At 44.1% G+C, this 24,081-nt stretch overlaps 1 long non-coding RNA gene across 1 annotated transcript; it reads right to left on the reverse strand.

The window, feature by feature from the left end:
* Positions 1–11,095: 11,095 nt before the first annotated feature.
* Positions 11,096–23,974, reverse strand: LOC117052214. Its single transcript, XR_004427231.1, has 3 exons — positions 23,701–23,974; positions 14,544–14,653; positions 11,096–11,335 (listed from the first exon to the last, which is right to left on the reverse strand). It is a non-coding gene; the product is annotated as an uncharacterized LOC117052214 (long non-coding RNA).
* Positions 23,975–24,081: the final 107 nt, after the last annotated feature.

Raw genomic sequence — 24,081 nt, forward strand, 5'->3', positions numbered from 1 at the left:
TCTAGCCGACATCTTAGGGCAAGAGAGGCCTCTCATAAAAAAGCCTTGCTAAGGAAGTCCCTTCATATATAAAACACAAATTAAAAACACCTTATAAACTGCTGCTCCTTTGTAAACCTTCCAAGTTTGTTTAGCTCACGCTGTGCGAGGGGCTAGTTTTGAGGTTTCCCTCTCAACTGAAAATGTGGACTAAAGATGCCTATGGGAAAAGCCTCTCGTCCTGTTTCCCTCCAGCCTTGCCATCCAGTTGCAGTTTCATCAAACAGTGAGTGCCATTTGGGGTTGCTGCTACTTTCCTGCACCCTGAAGGGTCTGGAAAGGCTGCATTCCACCACCTCGCTCCTTCAGCTGTGCAATATGCTTCTGAATACCAGTTGCTGGGGTACAAGAGTGTGAGAGTGTTGTTGTGCTTACATTCTGCTTGTGAGCTTCCCAGAGACATTTGGTTGCCCACTGTGAGAAACGATGTTGGTCTAGAGGGGCTTTCGGCCTGATCTAGCCTGGCTTTTCTTATGATCCTCCACAACTTTGTTTCCTGCAAACTTAGGGATAAGTGGATCTGTGGGACAGGCCCTCTGGCCTTCTGCTGTAATGGCACTCATTCTTTTTTCTTGCTTACTTCATTCTGCTCTGATTTTTATTTTTATTTCAAAAAATCAGTTCTGTCCAGAGTCTCCCCACCTGCAGGAAACCTGCAGCACCAATTCTGCAGAGGGGAATGGAGGAAGGCACTCAAGGAGGAGAAAAGAACGGCAAGGCACATGAGCAGAAGGGCATTAATCACCTCTTTGCAATGAGAGGCTCACTGAACACAGGTTGCCTGAGGGGCCTTTCTGCTCCTGTACTTCTGACTGCTCCAGTCTGCAGCGCTGCGAAGCAAGCAGGACCCAAATGCATGGGTGGAGAGTTAAGCTATAAAGACGCAGAGACAGGTTTCTGCTCCCGGATTTGGGTTTCCAGTAGGAATTTGGGGGGGGGGGAGAAAAATTGGGTTCATTTCTCATCGAAAGGCATACTTGTCTAATTCACACTTTCCAAAGCAATATGCAAACCAAAATGCAGCAATCCTTAGAAATTCACACTTTTCTGAATTTTGTCATGCAGTTCTCCAGCTACGTAATATGTACAAAAAAATGCACGTGCTGGGATAAAGTGTGCCTAAAAATGCATATATTAGTGAAAATAGCATATGAAATGTGTTATGTTAGGAAAATTGGTTGCAATTATCATCCATAATGGCTGAACACGTCATGTTGCACTGCACAGCAGCCCACTAGGTTTTTTTCATTTGTGGGAAGGGAATTATGGTGTCATAGTTTCCAAAAGTATCCCTGGCTGCCAGGAACAACTACCCTATATGGTGAACCACTGAACATCTTAGAGAAGAACCTTCCAGCACTGGATTGACTGGCCACTGAATCTTCCTGGATAGGAAGTAGGGATGGGAAAGAAATTGCCAGTATATTCAGTTGGCATTTAAAGGCAAAATTACCTAACTTGCATGTTCCGAAAAAAATATGCGAACCAAAACATACATCTCTTAATTTTGAAATGCAGTTCTATGCAGCACAAGCTGTTGGTGTCTGTCTGTCTTGAGAGACAATGGAGTGTGCCTCCAGAGGTGAAGAAGAAGAAGAGTTTGGATTTGATATCCCACTTTCTCACTACCCGAAGGAGTCTCAAAGCGGCTAACATTCTCTTTTCCCTTCCTCCCCCACAACAAACACTCTGTGAGGTGAGTGGGGCTGAGAGACTTCAGAGAAGTGTGACTAGCCCAAGGTCACCCAGCAGCTGCATGTGGAGGAGCGGAGACGCGAACCCAGGTACCCAGATTACGAGTCTACCACTCTTAACCACTACACCACGCTGAAGTGAAACTGCTGCAATAGCAGCACCAAAGTGACCTCCCCCGGGGCACAAGCCTTTGGTTCCGACATATTCTTTGATCCTGACTTTCATCATGCCCCTTCACCCTGCCATCTGGATTGCCCTTCGGTCCTGACTGATCCTTCGGCCTAGAATGCTGGCTTCCCCAACAAGCTCCCAGTTCCCAACTTCTTGCTTACCTCAGTCTGCTGCTAGTGACCCAACCCTGACACTCACAAAGTTGAATTTCAGAGCAAACAAACAACAGCAAAAGCAACAATCAGATGCTGAATGTACATGCGAAGTGTTATTTCAATTCTTTCAGGCTCAAGTCATTTTGCAGTTAAATATAAAGTTCAAAATACTGGGTAGACGGATAGAGGAATATACCAGTAGTGTTTGGTGCTCAAGGAATATGACGTGAAGAAAAAGGATTGTATTGAATGTTAGAAGCGGCAGCAGCGGCAGCAGCAGCAGAGCAACAAACAAATTTCTGGAAACAAACTGTCTGCCACCAAGCATCCTTGCAGGAAGTCTCATCTTGTTCTGTTCCCAGGGCTTCCCCCTTCAATTCTTGCTTTGTCCTGCATCTGCCACTCTTGCTTTAGAAGCATTTTTAAAAACAAAAAACAAAACAAAAACTAAGACATATGAGTCCCATTAACTTGGTGCTTCTACCATTTCTGAGTGCTTCCAAGGAAAACATTGTTTGACTTCTACAGATGGCAGAAATTTGTAGCCCTAGATCTCTGTTACCGGGGCTTCAAAAGCATCAGCTACCAAAGGCCCCTCTGTGCCCATTGCGCTGAGGAGAACTGAGAGCCAGTAGCATCCAGTGTGGCAGGGCAGAGATACGGAGACATCCCCTGGACACCGTTGTCACTGCAGCTTACCTGGAAGGTGTGGGGTCGCAGTGAGGTCAGGGATGCTCAAATGCAGCAGTGGGAGTGCCTGGCTGCCTCTGCCGTCACATCTGTGCAGCCCTGATGTCATCACTGCTCTTCCCGATCCATCCACATCCAGGTAGGCTGCAACAACAGCGACTTCACTGCTTTTCCACACCACACTCGCTGCTCCTGGTGAGAGCCAAACTACATGAGCATTAGAATCATGAGGCACAAAATCATGTGGGATCAAATCCACCTGACACCACAGAATCTTACAATTTTTAGTTTTGGAATGGAACTTGGTGGTCTTCTAATCTACTGCATCCCTGACAGGTCGCTGCCTAACCTCTGCTTAAGCACCTGCTGCAGATGTTGCTGTGTTGCCAGTAGGAATGGGAGCGAAATCTGATTCAGTTCACATTTAAAGCTGAATCTAGCAAACTGACATTTTCAACAGCAGCAGCAGCAGCAGCAGCAAACTGTATGAGAAATGAAACAGCCATCCTTCAAAACTCACACATATTTACAAATGTTGTGATGCAGTTCTCCAACTAAATGTTTATAAAAATGAATATATTAAGGGGAAATGTGCATAAAAGTGGATACATAACTGAAAGTACCAAAGAGAAATGCAACTGCAAAAGCGTGGGATAAAAATTAGTGCTTATTTGTTTACTTTGGATGCAGATCAATTCTGGACTCCTGATGTCCCCTAGAGCTGCAGTGGTATACTCTAGCTATCTGTCATTTGTTCACTAGTTCCCTCAGTTCTAAAGTGGTATGCTCCAGGACAGGGGTCAGCAACCTTTTTCAGCCGTGGGCCGATCCACCGTCCCTCAGACCATGTGGTGGGCCAGACTATATTTCTTTTTTTGGGGGGGTAAACTAATTCCTATGCCCCACAAATAAACCAGAGATGCATTTTAAATAAAAGGACACATTCTACTCATGTAAAAACATGCTGATTCCCGGACCGTCCGCGGGCCGGATTGAGAAGGCGATTGGGCCGCATCCGGCCGACGGGCCTTAGGTTGCCTATCCCTGCTCCAGGAGAACCCTAGTCTGTTGACAGAGCTTGACTACTGCAGGTCTTGCTGGACTGCACCACTGTAGACTGCCGGTGAGGGACACATGTTCAGTGAGTTTTCTCTGTTTTATTGAACTTGCCTTTCTTTACAAAATACTTGAGGTGGCTTGCAGAATTTGACACCAACAACCCAAATACAAAAAGGCTTCTAAAACAGACACATTTTAAAGTGCAAATCTCCCAACAGCAAAATGTCGCATGGAAGGGGTTTGAACTGGGGGTGGGGTTGCAGCTCCAGTTTAGCCACATTTGCTATGACGGCCTACCTTACAGGGGAGTTGTAAAAGAATGACTGAGGAAGGTAATCCCTTTGAGCTTTTAGGGAAACTATTGCATAGGATTCCTGTTTTCCAAGCTGCTCATGTGAGAGTCGAGATTCTGGATCCCTCTGTGCCAGGCCTATTACAGAGCGAGCAGAAATAAAGGTGTTTTGATTTGAAGGTCATAAGTTACAGAGCCAGACTATGAGATTGAGCGAGAGGCAGAGAGAGAAGCAAATTCCAAGGGATCTGTTTATTATTGTATTAATTAAACTGGAGAGGAGCAGTGGGCAAAGCGAATGCTGGACCATTTAAGTTACACCTCCTGTCTTCCCCTTCCTCATTCTGTGGTGGCAAACAGCAGAAGGTATTAATGACCCCCCCCCCCACTACCACCACACAAAAAAATGCTTCTGAAGAAATAAGGAAATGTGACCACGAAGTGATTGACAAATAAAGGGTCCTTCGCCTCTCATTTAAATATGTTCCTAGTATGTGTAGCCTATGTTAATTTATACATTGCCTAAACAGCCGGTGGCCATTGTCTGTAAAACCGCATCTGATCAGGGCAACAGGGCAGTTAATGTACTGGCTGGTCAGTGAAGCGATCTTTTAGCTTCCTTCTACTGGCTCTGCAGCCTGAAATGGAACAGCTGAACTGGAAAGGAACAGCCGGGGGCGTCAACTGAAGTTCATTCTGTCAGCCTGCAATAGGGCGAGCCTCAGTGCTCCAGAAAGCAGCCCCACATTTATACACCTTTCTGATCCAATGTGAATCTCGTGTTTTGCAGAACTGGGGCAATCCTAGCAAGACCTCAAAGAGGAAGAGAATGGATTTGCTCGGGTTTTTTTTAGGGGGAGCGATTGGAATCTTTTTGCATCCTTTGCACCCGTCTAACAATGGGGGAACAGGACCACCAATCAGTTCATGGCTTGCCTGCAGAAGGTCGCAGGTTCAGCCCCAGTAAAAATGATCGGGTAGCACAGGGGTCGGCAATGTGATGCCTGTGGGCACCAGTGTGCCTGCCAGGATCTCCTATGGCACCTATGAAAGCTCTTGGGAGCTATCGTCTAAAAAACCCCCCACAATGCATCAGAGAGTGTTTGCTGTTCTTGCTCACTTCCTGTTTGCACTGGCTTGGCTTCTCCCATACCAACAGTGGCCAATGTACATTGGGCAGAGTGGGCAGGAGACCACGTCCACACCATTTAGCAGTACTTTCTCTTTTACAGTCGAGATGTGGCAGCTATTAAACCACGCTGTATGGCGACTGATTTGCATTATGTCATGCCCCCCCGGCAGCCATTTTGTGACCAGTGCCCCCGGTACTTTCTCAACATTCCAAAAAGGCTGACTGGTCCAAAAGGGTTGGCAGCCTCTGATTGTGGGGACAGCCTCACTTTGCCTGGGTCCTGGAGAGCAGCTGCCAGTCAGAGCAGACAATACTGGGCCAGATGGACAAATGGGATGCAGCAAAGTGTGTTCCTATGGAGGTGCATTTGGATAAACCAAACTATGAAGTGCCCTTTTAGGGTGGGCGATGGCCATGGTTTTAAAAAAAGATGCATACCTAATACAGTTCACATGTTTTTGTAACTTCAGTCATTTCTCTTCTACTTGACTCCATCCCCCACAGCTGAAGATTGCAAATCCCAGCATGCTCATCCCAACTGCCTTTCCAAGCGACCTACTGGGGCATCCCTTGATTCCATGTTAATGCCCAGGAGCTAGGGTAGGGAACTTCAGGCTTAGGGCCAAAATGTGGCCCTCCAGGCTTCTCTATGTGGCCCTTGGAACTCTCCTCAGGCTTCCCCTGAACCCTTGTTCAGTCTAAACAGATGAGGTAGCTGGTCACCAAAGGAGAAAAACTTTTTCTGGTGACTTCCTATTTTTGGAATGCCTTTTCTAGTCAGGCTTACCTGGCACCCATATTAAAATCTATTCAACTGCTAAAGACCTTTTTATTTCCACAAGCCTTTTAGCATCATACCTTAGTCCCTGGTACAAATAATTTTAGCTACATTTTACCTGTTGTTTCATAAGGATTTTAAGCTGCTTAACTTTTTAACTTTTTATACTTGTGCCTGGCATTGCTAGGAAAATCTAAGAAACCAGTGTAGTTTTGAAAGGCTCAGTTGGCTGTTTTGATTCAAAATGGTGTCCAGTTATCTCCAATAGGTGTCCGAATGCACAGCAAACAGCAATGGGTTTGGGTTGGGATTGCTGTTGTTGTTAAAACATGAAGTGCTGGCTTGCATACCACAGTAAAAATACCAGGGTTGCCAGCACAAAACAGCTGCCATGGGTGGTTAAAAAAAAACATATGGGGATGGTATTCCATGCTGGTGACTACTGTTACACAAAGAGCACTGGCAAACAGACACACAAACAACTTATATACAGTAGTATATCCAAAATATACAGTGAATTTATGAGGAGAAATGCACATTAACATGCTGATGAATTTTTGTGAGGCCTTTAAAAATGGAAAGAAAAAGGGCAGAATGATGCAGAAATTTGGTGAACTTAAGACTGGAAAAATTAGAAACAGAGAGAAACCAGAACCGATAGGTTTGTCCATTCATACTATGCTCTACTACTTTCCCACAAATATATGCCCATCTCCCAGTCCCCTGAATAGACCCATGGGATGAAGATGAAAACAGTGCAATGAACAGGAACACTGCCCTGCCACAGTGACAGAAGCCTAAGATGAATGTTCTGTCTGTCAAAAGGACAAGTTGATTTGTCCAGTCTAGGCCTTCTACACACACACACACAAAATACAAAGTCTTGCTTTCCAGCACATCTGTCTTTTCCTGTTCCCTTTAAGAGGACATGTCTTGTTGTGGTGGCAATGAAACTTGTCTTGAAGGCCTTAGGCTGAAAGGCTGCGGGGGCCCTAATGTCACATGTGCTGGCAAGGGGGAGTCCCAAGTTATCCTCAGGAGACACTGAAGTCAAACTTAAAGCATCCTTTCCCTTCACAAACCCCTGGAGGTGGATTGGATCCAGCTGCTTGCCATAGCAAAGCACTTTTTCCTTCCATCAGGGTTCATTTGTAGCCGTGACCTGGTCTGGTCACTGAAGCAATGTTTTAATGTAGCGAGGCCTCTAATTAGCAGGATTTTGAAGCTAATTAAGACGATCTTTCCAATCTCATTTAGATCTCTCTGTTAGGGCAACGTACGTCGCTTTTGGTGAGCTACTGTGAAGTAGCCGTTCGCTGAAAGAAACGCAAGGCGCAAGAGTCTGTAATGACTCAAGAAGGGAGATCAAATCAAGGCACAGATTAGCAAGATGCAGGCTTCTGCTTGCTTACACATCCAATGCCATCTGCACCTTCAGTAGAACCGAAATGAAAAAATCCACACAAATCTGACGTCCCACATAATGTCCAAATCCAAATCGGACTTTTCTCATTTGGAACCCTTTCCAAATGTTCGCCTTTTGGAGATGTTTGTCTGTCAACGCTTAGAGGTTGCTGATTAATTTTAATGACACAAAGTGCCTCTTCGACAAATCCAAGATCTAGTAATTGATACAGCCGAACTTTTATGTCCCCACCTTTCCAGTTATTTACTTTTGTTATTTTATGAATACATTTTGTTTATTGTATTTATTGTTTATTTATAGCCTTTCCCACCCTGCTCTGTAGACAAAAAGGCTCCCAGAGCAGCTTACAAAAATTGTTTCTAATGTAATACCTGCCCTTAGGCTAAGGACACAAAAGGAAAAGGGAATGCAATGGGAAAGGGGGGGGAGGGGAGGGAGTTCTTAAAGTTGCACATTCAGAAGCCTAAATTAGCTAACATAAAAAAAAAAAAATTAACCTTCCACTTTAAAGCTAAATGTGGAATAGCAAAAGAAGCAGCAGATAAAACCAGTAACAAATACTGGGAACCACACATAAGGCATTCAAACACCAGACAGCTCAAAGGGCTGCTGAGACAAAAAAGGCCTTCAGCCAATGTGGAAACAACCATGAAGGAGGGAGTCAGAATCATACAGAATTATAAGGCAGGGCTGTGATGTTTGTCTGACAGATCCATTCCTGAATCCAGGCCAGCATTTCAGAATGCCCTGGGTTAATCACCAAAAGGTCCACCCCAGGACTTGCTGGCAGGGCAAGGCCAGTTGTGGAAGGAAGAACAGCAATCTGCTTGAGGCTGAATACTGTATATATAAGAATTCCTGGATACCAAGATACAAGTTTGGAGCAAGTAGTCTTTGGTGAGAGAACCCCAGCAGAGATTTAAAGTCACAAAATATGCCGGCAAAGCATGGCTATATAGGCTGTAAGACCTTTAAAATATGTCCTTCCAAGTGAGTTCCAAAATTTTCCTCTTCCCCAAGCATGGGAAAAGACCACATGTTTGGCAAGTTAAAATTTATTTATTTACAAACTCATCCAAGGTAAGGTTCATGTGCTTTTCCATACATCACTCAGAAAAATTGCACAGGCAGTACAACTTACCTTAGCACATTGTATTGTGAGTGGAACAGTGTTTGTATAAGGTATGTTTACATTGCAATGTAGCCGAAGCAAAATTCCAAGTATGTTGGAAAATATACTTGGCCAATAATTTATTCCTTCCTAAATTATTCCTTAGTTACAAAGTGGTTACAAAGTTTCTAAATTATTGATATTGGAATTCAAGAGTAGCTAGTGAGAGTCATGTGGCTGAGCAGCCAGTCCAACCTCTTCACACACAGAGCATCTCAGGTATACCACCGTACAACAATAGGCTTGATTACCTATTTTCTTCCAAGGTGAGGGGATGTGACATAGTTAAGCATAGCAGGACAGCTCACTTTATGGTATTAACACCTTCCTGTATGGATTAGACTTAAGCAAATTAAGTTATATGAGGCTGGATATCCCACAGTTTTTTCATCATGTGGTTTATAAATCATTTATTATATAAACTATATATTTTGGAAGTGTTTGTTTGCTATGCATTGGGACACCTCTTAGGATACCATAACTACATGTTGCATGGTTCTTGATTTCAAAGAGCAGAGTTTTGTCTATGTTTGGATACAATCAAATGCTATCTTGAATCAGGATGGCAGGCTCAACCTTTCAAAACCGCACTGGTTTTAACCACTGATTTCCAAACAGGGTTTCTTAAAATTCCAAAGTAATGCCAGATACAAGGCTGCTAAGCTGGTCCTTTAAACATCTTGGTCCCAAGGTCTGTGGGGCTTTTAAAAGTAAGAACAAGCAAAGCAGAATGAGAAACTGCCTTATACTGAGTCAGGCTATTGGCCCATGTAGCCCAGTATTGTCTGCACTGACTGGCAGCAGCTCTCAAGGAGTTCAGATGGGTTTCTCCCCAGCCTTGCCTGGAGATGCCAGGGATTGAACCTGGAACCTTTTGCATGCAAAGCAGGTACTCTACCACTGAGCTACAGCCCTTCCCCAGTACTTCAAACTGAGGAGTCGTGTGCTCCAGAAACAATGTCCTTTCTGGTCAAAGCACCATATTTTGTACCAGATGAAGTTTTGGGACACTTTTTGAAGGCAGTCCCATATAATTCAACCTTGCTGTAAAGGTAATCCAGCCAGTGTGGTGTAGTGGTTAAGAGCGATAGACTCGTAATCTGGGGAACCGGGTTCGCGTCTCCGCTCCTCCACATGCAGCTGCTGGGTGACCTTGGGCTAGTCACACTTCTTTGAAGCCTCTCAGCCCCACTCACCTCACAGAGTGTTTGTTGTGGGGGAGGAAGGGAAAGGAGAATGTTAGCCGCTTTGAGACTCCTTCGGGTAGTAAGAGCGGGATATCAAATCCAAACTCTTCTTCTTCTTATGTCCCATAGTATATTTAGAGGAGAGATATGAAGGAACACCTACAAATTGGACACTTGTCAGTCATGCATTTAGCCTGTGTGTCACCATCTGGCATTCAAATAATGGAAGTAAAACATTCAGCTGGACACACCCACATGTAGCTTTTTGGATACCAACCGTGGTTCGTGGGGAAATTCTACCCAATAAAAAGCTTGCTCAGTTGTTGCTGAGTATCAGTATGATAGCAATATGGAGTAACTTTTGCTACAAAAGGCTAGCCTCCCTGGGTCTTCTTAGACATCACTCCAGATTACACCGAGAGTGATATGATCAGTCGTAATAATACTGCTGCTTTGTCCCTAATTAGCTCCTCTCTAGTTACGTACCCTGGAGAAATCTTTTAAATAGTGAAGCCTCGTCTGCTGTTTAATCTGAGGGATTCATTTGTGCTTCTGAATGTTAGGTACAGAGTTTTTGTTGCCAGATTCTTTCTAGCCCCTTACTTTGGAGAAGGAAAAAGAGGGGTGGACTTTTCTCTAAGCAAACATGTCTCTTCCTTTGCAGCTAATGTAAGGCAGGAAAAACTAGGAAACTTTTCATCGAGAAGCAAAAATGATGTTCCATTTCTTTTCAGTTCCCAGATACTTAACAATGGTGTATAACGTTACTGCGGTGTTTTTGACGACATGAACAAAAAAATACGATATATATCTGTCAAAGATGCTAGAAAGCTTTTGAAAAACAATTATATGTCATTACTGTTTTAAAAACTCATTTTCCAGTCAAAACAACAGAAAACAAGCTATTTGAACTATTTTATTTATTCATTTATTTCAAGAGTTTATATACGGCTTAATTACAAAAATCTCCAATAGGTGGGAAAAGAGCCTTTTCTTGTAGGCCACAGAAAAACATACTCACTTGCTTCTTGACACGCTGCTCAAAAGTCATCCGTTTCAATGCCCTTATGAGAAAAGGCAGTGTGGTGCAGTGGTTAGAGTATTGGGCTAGGACCTGGGGGGGATGAGGTTCAAGCCCCAACTTAGCCACAAAATTCACTGGATGACCTTGGGCCAGGCATTGTGTCTCAGCCTAAACCTACCTCACAGGGTTGTTGTGAGGCTAAATTGGGGAGCAGGGGAACAATGGAGCTCCTTGGAGGAAAGGTGGGGTGTGAGTGCAATAAAATAAATAAATAAATGCTCCTAAGAAACCAGCCCTAAACCGCAAAACTAAACACTTGCAACCAGATCCAGGAGTTTTAACTTTGCGAAGAATTAGGGGAAAGAGGAGGGGTGCCTGGTGGAAAGTAAACAGGAGCTGCACAGTTTCCATATCCTCTTAGAGGATAATGTCTCATCTCCAGGTGCTGTAAGATCGTCTTCCTCCAAGTTAGGATCCCACTGGCTGCAAATGGCCAAACTTGCGAAAATGGTAAGCCTTAAAGAAAGGAGACAGAAAACAGAGGTTTTATAAGTTTTCTCACAAAACGTTCCGTAAAGTAGCATTTTAAGCAAGATTCTCTGGAGGCTGGCTAATTCCCCAATGAGTTCCCAGAGTTACTTCCTCGTCCGGAAGTCTGTTCCTTACATTCCTTACAATTAGGGATGCGGGAGAAATTCAATTCGGTTTGCATTTAAAAGCGAGGCTACTCAATTCAAACTTTCCGAAACAAGAACCGAAACATAGCCCTCCTTCAAAACTCAACACTTCTTTTAATTTTACAGTGCAGTTCTCCAGTGTTTACAAAAATGTGTGTGTGTATGCGTAACAATGAATATATTGCTGAAAACAATGTACGAAAATGTGTTATAGTAAGGGAAATTGCTTGCAAAATAGGTACATTCATTACAACTACATACAAAAATATATTTTTAGGGGAATTCACACTAAGACGCTGATTAATTTTCATGGGTTTTTTTATTGCAAATTGCTGCAGAAATGTGGAGAACTGAATTTAAGAATGACAAAGAGAGAAACGGAGAGAACAAAAATGGAAAGGTCCATCCCTCCCTCCCTTTTGTTGTTTATTTAATGTGGAGGCTTCTTCCTTTCAAGAATGGGCAACTGCAAGGCAGCTCCCACTCTACCGTTTTTTAAGGGACTTGGGCCAGGCAACCGTTCAAACAGAAGACTCCTGCAGAGAGTGAGCCATCCTCTCTACCCAGCTCTACTTCTCTTTCAAATCAGAACCAGTGAAGGCGGTGAAGGTCCTGTGTGAGTGCCTGGAGGCAGTTGGAAGATGGATGGCGGCTAACAGATTGAGGTTGAATCCTGACAAGACAGAAGTACTGTTTTGGGGGGACAGGGGGCGGGCGGGTGTGGGGGACTCCCTGGTCCTGAAAGGGGTAACTGTGCCCCTGAAGGACCAGGTGCGCAGCCTGGGAGTCAATTTGGACTCACAGCTGTTCATGGAGGTGCAGGTTAATTCTGTGTCCAGGGCGGCTGTCTACCAGGCTGAGACCCTACCTGCCCACAGACTGTCTCGCCAGAGTGGTGCATGCTCCCGGACACTGAGATCCAACGCCGAGGGCCTTCTGGCGGTTCCCTCACCACGAGAAGCAAAGCTACAGGGAACCAGGCAGAGGGCCTTCTCGGTAGTGGCACCCGTCCTGTGGAATGCCCTCCCATCAGAGGTTAAAGAGATAAGCAACTACTTGACATTCAGAAAATACCTGAAGGCAGCCCTGTTTAGGGAAGTTTTTAATCTGTGACATTTTAATGTATTTTAATATTTGTTGGAAGCGGCCCAGAGTGGCTTGGGGGACCTAGCCAGATGGGCGGGGTACAAATAATAAAATCATCAGCATCATCATCACAATCCTCTGGCAACCTCCAGCCAACCTGAGTTTTCAATCTGGATGGGTGAATCTGCACCAATTGCAGCTTCTCAGCTTCCCAATCTTAAATTCAGTTCTCTACATTTCCACATCAGTCTGCGCGTTGTCTTAATGGAAATTCATCAGCATTTTAATACAACCTTCTCTTAGTATTATTTTGTTTACGTACTCCATAAAATTTATACACAGCTTGATTGTAAAATAAAAACACCTCAAAGCAGCTTACAAAAACTATGTACATGTTTATATATATGCAATTTTGCCTAAAATGCACTTTTTTTTGCAAACCAGTTCCCCCTAATACGGCTCTTCTTTGTTGTTTTCACAAATGTTTGTGTTTTTATGCACAATTTACCCTAAAATATGCATATCTGTACACAGTTCTTGGTTGGAGAACTGCACCGAAAAATTTAAAGCAGTGCAAATTGCAAAACATGGCTGTGTCACAGTTCATGTATTGTTTCGGAGAGAGCAATTTATGTAGATCTGTCTTTAAATGAGCAGTGAATTTAATTTCTGCCTCATCCCTGCAGAGACACACAAGGTAGAAGTAAGTCCCATGGCATTAAATGGGGCATATACACTAGAGTTTAGGATTCCAACCTTAAATATGTTATTAGTGCTGAGTGCAAAAATTCACTGTGCCCCTGAAAAATGGAGTCTACAGGAAACAACATTCACCACCATTCTAATCATTGGGTGGTTGTGGTGGAATATATAACCCATTGATGGAAGAACGGCTAGTATTTGACTTCATATTTTGGATACTTTGAAGTGAGTCTGGATTTCTACCCTCCCTCCTTTGCTCATTAAGCTCATGCATTTTATTTGCGAATACAAAAAAAGGAAAACAAAACAGGTAAACCCACAATGAAACTCAATGCATCAAAAGGTTTGGAAATCCAACACAATTTTCCAACATTGCAGCAAGTTGATTAGCTGAAATAGTTAATGTGAAATTATATCAGCCTCTGCTCCCAGCCCCCTACCCGGACTGCCATCTCAGGGAGGGGTAAAAAAAAAACCCCTAGAATAATAATTAAAAGATGCCTAGAAACGCTCTTCGAAGAGCATAAATTCTGAAGATGAAAGTAAATGATTAAAATAATTAAATACTTCAAGTTGACAAGCAGAAGCAAAATCTTGCCAACGGACATTTGTCGGTAATTAGTTAATTAATCCTAACACAAATTATAAGCCATAACAAACCAGTCAGGCTGAACGCAGCCGGCTGTTCAGAATTAAACTTAGGGGGTGGAGGGGTGGGAGTAAAGGAAGTGTGGAAGAGAGGGAAAAAGAAAGGAGGGGAAAGTTTTCAACTTTCCTCTGAATGGAAATGGGAATTCCAAAAAGAAAGAAAGAAAGAAAAGGAACGTTTAAAGCAGGAGATGGAGAAAAGATCTATGATCAGCAGAAGGATTCCCAGTTAAAACTCCCCTTTGCTTCCAAGGTTACTAGTCCCTAGAGTTTTGTTTCCTTGGGTCTAAACATGTGTGATGGAAGCTCCATGGCCCATTTAAGTGAGAAGTTGCCTGTATTGCATGGGAGCCATTGCTAAAACTGAGGACATGCATCTCTCCCCACCCCACAGAAAGGACACTGCTGGGAGACACCCCTGCCTGAGAGCCGGGAGAGCTGCTGGCAGACAATGCTAGGCAACACTGGACTTGAACATAAGAGGAACCCTACTCAATCAGACCAAGGTTATCTAGTCCAGCATCTAGTCCAGCTTCAAAGCATAGTGGCCATGCTTCACTTCCACTGCGAGGGGCAGTCTGCTTCTGAGCACCAGTTGCTGGGAATCACACCTGACGGGGAGCACTGATACACCCAGCTCCTTCTTGTGGGCTTCTCATGTGGTAGACCACTGCGAAAACACGATGGCCTGATTCAGGAGACTCTTTGAACAAGCAATTTCCTGAAATACATAATATGAGATGCACACATTAAAAACCTGTTTATTGATTCCAGGAACCACCATGCAATATCTGGTAAAAAATCAGTGCAATTTTGAAAGGATCAGACTGCCCCCTCGATTGAAAATGATGTCCAGTTGTATCCAAACATAAATGAAAACCTCATCCTTGATCTAAGGAATCATCATGCAAAATTTGGAGAAGATATAGGTATCTTAAACAAAGGCTCCTGCCACTCGCCTGCCACCAAACAAAAAAACCAGGACAATTTGCAAAGTTTAAAAAATCCCCCCAGGACCCTAATTTTACTACCCCCCCCCCAAAAGAGGACATGTACGGGAAAATCCAGACATATGGCAGCCCTATCTGAAGAGGATAATGCAACATAGTGATCCAGCAACCAAAGAACTGCCTCTCCTCATATCACCTGGACACTGAAATCATCATCTAAGGCCCTTCTTTATGTGCCTCCTCTATGAGAAGTGCAGAGGGTGGCAATGTGAGAACAGGCCTTTTCTGTGGTGGCTCCCCGCTTGTGGAATACCCTCCCCAGGTAAGCTGTCTGGCACCTTCATTATATATCTTTAGGCATCAGGCAAAAATATTTCTCTTCTCCCAGGCCTTTTAAACCTGGGGGGTGGGGGGTATTGGTTTTGTTTGTTACTACATTACTGTATGTATTTTTGTGTTTTTATATTGTGAACAGCCCTGTGGTCCTCAGATGAAGGGCAGTTAAGAATTATTTTTTTTAAGCCTTTCCATAGTATAGTATATTTTTTCAGGCGCTTTTTCTATTTCAAAACAATAATACATAACAACAGAACCCAAAGTAGATGTGGTTTGGCTAGGAGAATATCCTCTGCCCCTGGGTCCCAGTGTTGGCCTGAGGGGGACTGATTCAAGTGGATGCACAAGTCACCCCGCTACATTGATTGTATTCCATGTGTGTCTGTGAAGGCAGCCCAGATCTCCAGATGCAAGTCCTCCTGCCATCTTGCCAGAATACTGCGTGTTCAAAAAGGGACAGTGTAGTTCCTTAGCCCATTGCTGGATGGAGAGTGTGGACTTCTCTTTCCAGTGCCGCAGTAATTTGCCATTTTCCCCACCATAGTAAAGCCACAGTTTGTGGCCAGGTGGGCGATTCCAAAATTTTAAATTATATATTTTTAAAGGGTAAAGGGGGAGAGGCCAATGATTCACCATACCAAGGGAGAATGAGGGATATCTGGAAATGGCTTGGGAGACAGCAGTCACGAAAAGTGCACGACTCTTTTGTCAACATCTTGAGATTGGTTCTCACGTTTCTGCATTGTGCAAAAAAATGTATTTACAGTGGTGCCTCCAATTGCGGATGGGATCTGTTCCGGAGCTCCGGTCGGATCCTGAGGTTTCTGCAACCAGAGGAACTGCTTCTGTGCGTGCAGGAGTGGCAAAAACCCGAAAATATACTTCCAGGTTTGCCGATTATGTATCCCGAAGCTTACGTAAGTGGAGGGATAGGTAAGCGGAGGTACGACTGTATTAGACAAAATTGTATATGAATATGTGTATTAGAAGAAAGACACTAAAATGCTGGTTAATTTTCGTGAGTATTTTTAAGTGTCCATGAAAATACATATATCTGTGAAAATAACATACAAGCGTGCATTATTTTAGAGGGAATCGCTTTGCAAAAAATATGTATATGAGACAAAACTGCATTCCACACCCCAAAGAGTGTATATTAAAAGAAATTCACACTAAAATGTGGATGAATTTCTGAGAACACGTTTAAAAAAACAAACAAATCTGCAACCTGATATGAAAATGTAGAGAACTGAACTTAAGGTTGGGAAAACGAGAAACTGAAACGGACAGATTTGCCCATCCCGAGTTGGAGGGGAAGTGATTGGATGGATGGATGAGTGTGGGTGAGGTACGTAGATGGATGGAGAAGCCTCAAGTAAGAAGAAAGGACATTATATATTGGGTGGTGGTGGGGAAATAGCCCCTAAAAATAAATCAGGGAATAGAATCCCATCGATAGAATGATTTGCTAAATATTAAATAAATCCTTTGCTTCTTAAAATAAATAAATAAACCTAAGCCTGTCCGCAGTGAAGATGTTTTGGCCCTGCATGTGTAAGTGCATGCATGAGTGTGCCTGTGCGTGTGTGTTTTTAAGTGTTTTGCATGATGTGAGCTCTGACCTTCAGAGAGGAACAGAAGGAATATTTTCTCGCCTGGGGCTAGCGTTGTCAGTGAAATGTCTGTCTTCCTTAATAATTTCAATCTGGGTGACAGGGGACAGGGCATTTTTGCTCCGAACGAACGTACTGTAAAAACTGTCAGATAGGATTTGCTTCAAGACGTGGCGTTTCCATCCACTCAGGGTCATCATTGCAGGCATCCCATGACCTGTGGAGCACAGTGTTTCTTTTTTCCGCATGGACTGACGTGTGCCGCCACCAGTTCTAAAAATATCCCATTAACTCCTTTTCCTCCCCAGTTTATCTCCTTCCCCTGTCTAAGGCAGGGGTGACGGACCTGATGTTTAACTCCAACTCCCATTAGCTCTAGCCAGCATGGTCAATGGTCAGGGAAGGTAGGAGTTGAGGGCCACAGGTTCCCCATTTCTGGTCTAGGGATAAGTCACTGGAAGTTGAGAGCAAAGCTGGCCCCCAATGGGTTTTTCCCCCTGTTAGGGCTGCTTCTACACAGAGCATAGCTGAACTATGGAGCTCACTCCTACAGAAGGCAGTGATAGCTGACAAATTGGATGACTCTTAAGATTCATGGAGAATAAGGCTATCAGTAGCTACTAGCCATGATGGCTATGCTCGGCCTCCGTTATCAAAGGCAGTAATGCTTCTGAATGCCAGTTGCTGGAAACTGCAGGAAGGGACAGTGCTCTTCTTTCTAGTGTCCTGCCTTCAGATTTCCCACTGGTAGTTTGACTAGGTGGGCCAATGGCCTGATCTGGCAAGCTGTGATATGCTCTTATGCTTCGTTCAGTCACTTTCATGGGGCATCTACACACAATCATATTCACCCAAGTGTTGTCATCCTATGTTTTCTCTGTGGCTCTCCTATCTTTTCTCAGACCACAGAAAATAAATCCACCTCCTTTTCTTTCTTTCTTTTTTAAATATACAGAAGCAGCAAAAACTTTGGAGATGTAGAAAGTATTTATGCTACTCTTCCACCTTTTCCAACGGGCCTGGGGCTTATCCAGACGATCTCCTTATTGGGGACTCATCCTGATTTGTTTTCACGCAAAAAAGCGTATGGAGGTTTATTGAGCATACATTCTGATTTGTTTGCGTTCACCTTTCCAGTGCATTCTTCTGTCACTTCCCCCCCCCCACAAAAAGTTGGGGAGAGCACGCTTATTGCACAAGAGCACCAAAATCCACTTTAACTACGCAACCTAAATTTGCTGGTATATGATTGATTCATCCCTGCAAAGTAGTGGCAGCCTAGAAGCCGTCATGGATTTGACATGTACAGTGAAGTCCTGGGCAGAAGACTCTGTCTGTCACTCAGCTTACTTTCCCTATTATCATTCTGATCGTGCTACTTTGTTGACATTTCCTTTTCAGTTTCCATGATCTTTTAATTAGGGCAAATACACTTTTGGGGCAGTATTTTTAAATAAATAGGAAAATGTTCATACAGTGACTGTTCTAGTGAAAAAAGTGTTAGATTGCTAATTTAATAAAGGACTGAAAGCCCCATCCAATTGCACTCCGCTGCTTTCCCAGAAGCTATCTTATCAAAATGTTTATCTCCCCACCCCCCCACCCCCGTTTGCTCTAACACTCCTACTGTTTAAAACAGTTTTTTAGTAATAAGGCAATAGGGCCTTGGTGCAAATTAAACCACAGATTATCAACAAGAAAAAAGGCCAAAGATGAAGAACATGTGGCCATCCAGATGTTGCTGGATCACAACCCCTATCATCCCTGACCACTGGGCTACAGTTGATGGGAGTCCCAACAATATCTGGAGGGTCACAGGCTCCCTACCTCTGCAGTAGCCACACCTCCCTACCTGTATTATGTAGACCACACCTACTTTCTCCCAAGGTCACCAAAGGGCTTTTTAACCACTCTCTCCCAGTGTGAACAGCAGAAGAGGCTTTGGCTGAGCCATTTCTGTTATCAGGCACTAAAGCAGGGGCAGGGGAACTTGGCTCATGAGCTAATTTTGGCCCACCAGAAGTAAAATTTGCCCCATTAGATCATTTCCCCCAAACCACGCTTGCCTGCCAGTCACCTTGCATCACTCCATGACTCTAGAGCTCCTATCTCCTGAACACAAGCCAAGACTTGGAGGAACTGTAGTGAGCAGCCGATGTGTCCAAAGCAGGAGTGGGGAATCTGTGGCTCACCGGATGTTGCTGGGACTTCAGCTCCCATCCAGCACAGCCAGCATGGCCATTGATCAGGGTTGATGGGGGTTGTAGTCTAGCACTAGGTTCTTTTGTTGATGGAACTGCATTGGCCTTTTTAGCTACACTACTGAACACACATGGCAATTGTTCCACCACTAGCATGCTGTTCTGGGACTTCTAACCCCACTGGGCCAATTTCAGGAGGTGTAGGGGGTGCATTGGGTTAGAAGAGAGAAAAAGCCCTATTGTGCTAGAGGTAGCTCTTCCATTGGCTTCCGGTAAAGGGAATCAGCTGAATCCTGCCCATTGTCTACTAAAGCCTCAAGGTTTTTTCACATGTAGTCCAGGACTCTGAAAAGTCTTAACTTCATCTATTCAGAGTTATTTCAGAGCTAATTATATATTAGCTGAAGTACTTTCTTTGGTATCTCTGAACTGAACTTACTGTGCCCAGACTTCTGACTGTCCCGAGCATCTTTGAATTCTGGCAAAGTGCCTGTCTTCTTCCAACATGTCCTCGTCCATATTGACAGCTGACAGGGACTCTCCGCCAAGTGAGGGGGCACACTGATGTGGTCCTGGCTGACCTTGCAGTGATTCTCACCTGCGCTATCAATCAGCTGGAAATGGACACAAGTGCTAATCACCTCCATTGACACTACTGGACAAGTGGGCTGCAATCCATTTTCACCTGTGCACATCAATCGATTCCCCCATCTCAGGTGGAGAGTAAACACCATTTCTGATGATTGGTGAGAGGCAAAAGGCAACCATTCCCAGGAAAGAAGCTGGCTCCATTAACCCATTGGGTGCCACTGTGGAGGGTGTTAAGACTTGGAAGCCATGGATGTGTCTGTCCCCATACTACTTTCCAAAGGAAGGAACTAAAATACCAGTCTAATCCCTGCTTTTCTAGAGGCTCACTGCAACGTTGTTGGGTAAATTTTGCCTAACATACACATTTTTGAAAGCATTTTTCCCCTTAACATTGTGTGTGTTATTTTCAGTAATATATATAATTATGCACACTTTACCCTAGTATAGAAATATTGGTACACATTACTTGGCTGGAGAACAGCATTGCAAAATATGGAGAAGTGTGGTGCTGGGTCTGAGCTTTGCACAAATACAGGCAACTCCCCATTTCCGTTCCAGGCATTCGTGAATGCCAGTGGAGCACACATAAGCCCATTCTGCCCCCATTCCATGCTCTTCCAGGTCCAAAACAACCCGTGCATTGGCAGTTGCACATCAATTGAATGACCGCAAAGCAGTTGCCGCCTGTAGTTCAAATTTCCAGGTGCACTAATATCATATCCTAAGGCACCAGGTCAAATTGGTGCCTCAGAATTTCCCAGTCCTGTTTGGTAATACATAATCAACTTTGGACTGAGCTTCCTGACATACAGGGCTTAGTACGTATAAATCTTTATTTTTCTTCCTTCCTTTTGAAAATCCAGTCTATATGTTTTCCCTACCTTCTTTCCGATTCTCCTCTCTTTTGAAAATTCAATCTGTCAAGACAATTCAATAACAACCTTAGCATTTAATTGTACCCTAGGGCACAATAAAAATCGGCATGGATGATAGCTGCTGGTTGGTGTCCCCCCCCCCCTGGTTTTGGTTAACTTCTTTTGGAAATAAAAAAATGCAAATCCCTAAGTTAGGCAGCCTGGCTTTGTGTGTAGAGAGCACTACACTTCAAAATCTACAGGGAAAACCTACTTTAAAAATCCAAATTGGATCCACACACTTAAAAAACTGGCATGGGGCTCTGCCATTGTTCAGTAAAGGAAAACATCCTGTTTTGATTTACACATGCGGTGCTCAATTTAACAAGTGTAGCTGTGGGCGATTGGAAAACAGTCAAAATGGTGAATACGCGCCTTACTCTCATTTATACAGTTTCTTAAAGACAATTTGTTGCTGTTGTGGGCCCCCCATCTCCCACCCCCATCACTCATTCTCCTGGCATGTTTTTAAAGCTACAGGCCTGCCTGCCTCTTGCCTGGTGTATTTTGCAGGCCTAGACACAACATATGTAATCCAAGTGCAATCCACTAACAAGTAGCACAGGGCAGGTAGGTTATATCCGAGGGTTACCAGTCTTTTTAGATCTGTGCGCACACTCAGATTTTTGAATGACTGTTGCGGGCGTGCCACCCCCTCTGGTCACTTCCCTCTCCTGAGTGGGCTACCCTTCTCTGAGACATGAAGAGAGTATGTGTGTATCTACTCACATACATTTTACTTTTTTCAAGGGACCTGGGTAAAAGTTGTATCCCATAGAATTAATTTGACCCTTGAGAAGCTCATTAAGCTGAAATAGGAAGTGGGGGAAAGCGCCATTCTTCCATCTTCCTCCTTCAACTCTAAACCAACTTCATGACAGCTGGAGTAGTACACAGCGACTTTGTGGACACCAGGGAAAGACCTCAAGAGGGTCCCCATGGGTGCCATGCTTGTCACCCCTGGATTATTATAATCCCAGGGGTGGGGTGGGCGGGGAAGCAGGTGAAATGAAAACACAAGAGTAGTGGGTGCTCGCAGGGGCGTAGCAAGGTAAATTGGTACCCTGGGGCAAAAAAAAATTTGACACCCCCCCCCAGGCATGGGAAGGTCAGGTGGTACCCAGTGCGGAAAATTTCTTGTCAATCCCCCCATTGATTCCCCCCCCGCAAAAATTGTTTTACGTTATTTCATATTTTCTTACAAAGGAATAATAACAAGTAATAATTAAAAAAAAACTTTTATTTATATCCCACCCTCCCCGGCCAAAGTCGGGCTCAGGGTGGCTAACATCAGATACATAACATTGGTATAAAATCAAACAATAATTAAATTACCTCCTAAAAACATCTCAAAATCAAATTAAAGTCTAATTAGATGGCTTTCCACAGTGTTAGGGTTGGGAACAGTAAGTGTTCCCTGAACTGAAATTCCAGCCTTCATGATATAGGAAAACAGCCAAGTGAACAGCTATTTTGGTGGAGGAGGGTCAAGATATTAACCGATATGCATGAAATTTCATATATAGCTATATAATCCCTTGTATAGTAAGATAAGACCTTCGTGGCAGGAATTTTCAAAAAAAAATATTCAAAAAAATATTCAGTTTTTTTTCCCAAAAAAAATTGTTCCTTGATAATTTGTCACCCCCTCCATTATGGAACCCGGGGCGATCCGCCCCCTCGCCCCCCCTTGCTACACCCCTGGGTGCTAGAGAAAGGATGAAGAGGGAACAAGAAATTAAGGGGGCTATCAGGGTAGGTCAGAGGACAGCATTTTCAGATCCTCTTTATTATATATTTTTATTTATTACATTTATATTCCACCCTTCCTCCAAGAAGCTCAGATCTCCTCCACTATTTTATTATTTATTTATATATTGCCTATATGCCAAAACGGCTTCTAAGTGGTTTGCAACTATAAAATCAGTGGTAAAATCCACATTAAATTAAAATAATAGCAATTCAACTAGGGCATTCAAAGTTGTTAATTAAAATATACAATAAAACAAGCCAGTGAAGAAGCATGACAACTAAACCAGTTCAACAACAGCTAAAACGAGAAGATCAGAAGTTCAGTTCAGCGGAATGCCTTATTTCAGGGGTAGGCAACCTAAGGCCCATGGGCCACAAGCGGCCCACAATGGTCGTTTAACTGGCCCACGAGCCACCTGCTTGGTGAGTCCCCGCGCCGTGCTGTGCTAAACTGGGGACTTGCTTCTGCAGCGCTGGAAATCGTGTCTGCGCATGCACAGATGCCGGAAATTGCATCTGCGCAGATGCAGACACTGTAAATCGCAGGCGTGCATGCTCACACGCGCGTGCAATCCAGCCCATGGAGGGATCTCTGCTGGAGTGAACCAGCCCAGGCGAGGTAAACCTTGCCGACCCCTGCCTTATTCTCACAGCAGCCCTGTGAGGTAGGTTAGGCTGAGAGATAGTAGCTGGCTTGTCATGCTACCAAAAGGGCAGAATTTCACTCACCATGGTGAGTAGTTAGTCTGTTAATTGCAGACTCCTGCCTACAGATCTGCTTAGGCTACAGGTAGAAACCACTCTCACTTCTGAGAATCCTGAAACTCTCCAGGATAGAGGTGGAGAAAGCAGGAGACTAAGTAAACACACAGGGAAGTGGGAGCCACTGGTCCCTTTTCTGATATCCTTGAGTGGATTTTCGTGTGTGTTTGCCAAAGGTGAGTCAATTACAGTTCATAAGAGAGGTGTCCAAGAGACAGCAGGTAAACCAGGATGCTTTAAAGGAGGCAGAAGTACTAGAATATGGAAGTGGAATGCCCAAAATACATACTGAGATGCTTGAAGATGCAAAAAGGGATCAAAGATGGGCATTGGTCTTTCTTTGCCCACTCTGGAACTAACTAGGTACCTGTTGGAATGGTAGCCAGTTTAAGAACCACAGGAAAGGCTTTGCTAGTGATATTCTATTTACATTATTTATAAACCACACCTTCAGCATACATTTATGTTCCCAGTGTAGCAAACAGAGTAGTAAGAAACAAAAATGAAAAGGTGTAATTTAAGAGTGTTAGTAACAAAATAATTTGAGTATTTGGACCTAGTAGTCCGGGACTCTCTTTCCCACAGAGCAAGATACCTCTAGGAAGCCCACAAAGCAGAGAAACGGAGTAACGCCTCTTCACCCACCTACCCGGTTTGTCCTCGGTGTCAGGTATACTGTTCTTGCACGTGGAGGCTCTATTCAGCCCTTCAGACTAGCTGCTTATAAGTGATCTCCCTCCCTGCTGGCTTTCTCTGACATCTACAAAAACCAGCGCGTTTTAATGATCTGGACCGTTTTGAGAGTGCCTTGCAGGACAGGTGCTCACTGAGCCGCCGCCCACTAGAACGCGAAAGCGGACAGGCGGATCAAGGGAAAGGAGCGCGGGAGACGTCACGTGGGCTCGAAGGGGACTCCGTGGGCGGGGCCGTCTGCGCGTGTCAGAGAGCGGGAGGAAGCATGAACGAGCCCAACTCGCTCGCAGGAACCATAGAGTTTTGAATGCCTAGAAGCACCCGTTTCTCGCGAGAC

The sequence above is a fragment of the Lacerta agilis genome, chromosome 8 (genome assembly GCF_009819535.1).
Source record: "Lacerta agilis isolate rLacAgi1 chromosome 8, rLacAgi1.pri, whole genome shotgun sequence".
Taxonomy (NCBI): Eukaryota; Metazoa; Chordata; class Lepidosauria; order Squamata; family Lacertidae; genus Lacerta; species Lacerta agilis.